Source organism: Sinocyclocheilus anshuiensis, unplaced genomic scaffold (assembly GCF_001515605.1).
Source record: "Sinocyclocheilus anshuiensis isolate Anshui unplaced genomic scaffold, SAMN03320099.WGS_v1.1 scaffold364, whole genome shotgun sequence".
Classification (NCBI taxonomy): Eukaryota; Metazoa; Chordata; class Actinopteri; order Cypriniformes; family Cyprinidae; genus Sinocyclocheilus; species Sinocyclocheilus anshuiensis.
This window is the reverse complement of record NW_015555735.1, coordinates 1,262,629-1,265,786: the sequence shown is the minus strand read 5'-3', so window position 1 is coordinate 1,265,786 and position 3,158 is coordinate 1,262,629.

The window sequence follows — 3,158 nt, the reverse complement described above, 5'->3', positions numbered from 1 at the left end:
GTGTGTGTGTGTGTGTGTGTGTGTGTGTTGGAAAAAATGGTTGTTGCAACAACTCAACATTGGGAGGCGCTGTAACACAGGAAGAGATGAGAGACTCAAAACACATCAGGTGGACAAAAACAGCATTGACATTCTTGGCATGTTCCGTCATCGAACAAAAATCATGTATTCACTGCATTTTTTCTATCGTATATCAAATGAAAATGTCGCTTTAAAATGCTGCCAGCACTTGCTATAAAAAAGGGATGATGTATGTGTAGACCCCTTGCATCCTATGACTGTGGCCCCCATAGCAGCTGTTTATGTTCAACGGTAACCAGTGAAAATATTAATGCATGGGTTTGTCAAGTCAAAATGGTTTTTGTAACCTGTTCCAAGACAAATGCAATGCTGTGGTGCTGTTTCGGTGTAAGACATATGAGTTTGATACCAGATGCTTTGCAATATTCCACTACAAATATGCCTGTTCAGGGTAAAGTATCATCAGATCTTTTTTTTTTTTTTTTGCAAACCCTGGATCATGCAAGATCGTAATTGTCACCCTGTGATTTTTCAAGCGTAAATTTGTTACTGAGGTTTTGTTTTAGTATTATACACTGGAAGCGAGTCTGACTTGTCTACACGCGGGATCCGGGGAAAATCGATAATTTATGTGTCTAGGGTTTGATTGGCCGTCAAGACCGAGACCGGGAGCCCTTCGCTTCTGCACGAGCTGTATGGACCATCCGCCCTTTTTAGTATAGCGCCCTCACCTTCACTTTTCCAGCGGACTGGATTTTTGATCTCTTTTGTATTAATGGGAGTTATTTTTTGACATCCTCCTCCAGTAGCTTTGCTCTCAAGGGACGAGGCTCATGGTGAGAACCGCCATGGAAATCTGCTGCGTGAATGGAAACTGAGAAATGCCTTAAAATCATTCACCGTTCATGGGTGACAAAAGTGCATGTCCATATTGTTCTGTGCTCTCACCTTAGCCAGTATATTAGCCTCATTCCCATCATGTAAATTAATTCATAAATGTTAATAATTATATTAATAATGCTTATGAGAATTTCCAGAAGGCCTCGATAATAGTGGTTCTGGACTCTACAAAAATACTATTTACTGTACAAATACTATTTTCATTATCTTATTTTTGTCTTAAAAGGATTCTCAGTCTGGCATTTGTAAACTACTGTTTTGATTGAACTAGATCTGATGGGCAGTGCACAGAATGAGAGGCATGATGTTACCATTACTAACTTTATTACTTGTGTCTTGTGTTCCAACCACCATAAAATAAAACGTAAAACAAACTGACCTGACTTTCTGTAACATTTACTCCTGATAATGTCTGTGAATAAATCCCTCCGTTCCCAAATTGTCTAATCCAGAGTCTCCCTATATTACAAAAGTTTGGGATTGGTACGATTTTTTGTTTGTTTGTTTTTGACAAAGTCTCATGCTCACCACTGCTGCATGTATGTATTAAAAATACAGTAAAAACAGCTCAATTGTGAAATATTACAGTTTAGAATAACCGCTTTCTATTTTAATACATTTTCAATTGAAATGTATTCCTGTGGTGACAAAATGGCTTTACTGTGTATTTTTATCCATTTAATGCATCCTTGCTGAATAAAAGTATTTAACTATATATATATATATACATATGTATATATAGTTACATATATAACTATATGTATGTATAGTTAAATATATATATTGAATGCACAGCCTTTTATGTCAGCAACATATGGAATGTTTCTGAAATGTTTCTCATTCTTAAAAGCTTATAAGACTATTTATTGTGCTATCTTTACTATATACAGTGCCTTGCAAAAGTATTCTTATGCAATGTACTTATTTCAGTTTTTTTATTTTTAATAAATTTACGAAATTCTGTTTTTGCTTTGTCAGTATGGTGTATGGATTGTAGATTGATGTGGAAAAAAGTAATTTAAAGCAGTTTAACATAAGGCAGCAACATAACAAAACGTGAAAAAATAATGAATACTTTCGCAAGGCACTGTATTGTTATAATATTGAAGTGTCCTGAAATAACACTAAATAAGAATATTTTATTGTGTTCTTACAGTAATGTCTTAACTTATAAGAGAGAGAGTGTATTATTCAGTTATGTAACAGACATTCTCTTAAGGGGATATAAAATGTCATCAGACATGACAAGCTCGGGGTTGCCTGGAGACGTTAGAGAAACGGATCTTGTCAAAGAACTCTGGCACTAGGGGTAAAATTGGTAAATGGAAAAATCCATTGGATTTCTCTGCATAGGAGAAATCATATGAATGATCCATGCTAGATGAGCAGAGGGTTCCTTCAGTACACATGCTCACAGCAGTGCAATAAAGAGGTTTTTACTGCATGTAACAAGGCTTCAGCTGTCTGGCTACATCAGGGGATCTGTGGCTCCCATTGTTCCTCCTCATGGGGTTTTAGTTTGGACTGAAGAGTCCTCGGGCTCTAAAGTCGAGGGGTGTCTTGGAACAGAGCTTGTCTGCAGCACTGGCTCTTCCTTTAGTGAATGATTTCCTTAAAGGAAAATTCACACAAAAATGAAAATAGTTCCTAACTAAGTTAACCATGTAATTTTCAACAGCATAATCATCAACCACGTCTCATTTTGTTACTAAATGCATCCCAGTTTTGAATGAATCGTTAAGTGATCGAATCAATGACTCACTCATGAATACAGTCACTTGTTTCATTCCAGTGTTTTCGAATGAATCAGCTGAGAAATTGATTAAATAAATATATAGTGTAATAATATATAATTAAAGCCACAGTCCGTAACTTTTTTTGGTTAAAAATGATCCGAAATCAATATTTGATCAAGTACATAACCAGCCAGTGTTCAAAACCATCGCCTTACTTTAGCCTGATTCACAAGGGTTAGCTTACTGTATAATAATGTTTTCTAATGAGTGGTACGGGTAGGTTTTCGCGGTAAATTCGAGCATGCTGCCGCGTCATTAAGTCACGTCTGTAAACATAAAGAAGTTGTCCCGGCTACTAGGCTATTGCATGTGAGGATCCTGCAGGTGGCGGATCATTTATAGCCTTTTCTCACAGCAGCTATAATAATTAAATGTATCATTTTGATGGTGGATTGTAATCCAGAAAGGACTATGTGTTTATGAATCACATGTGAATGAAAT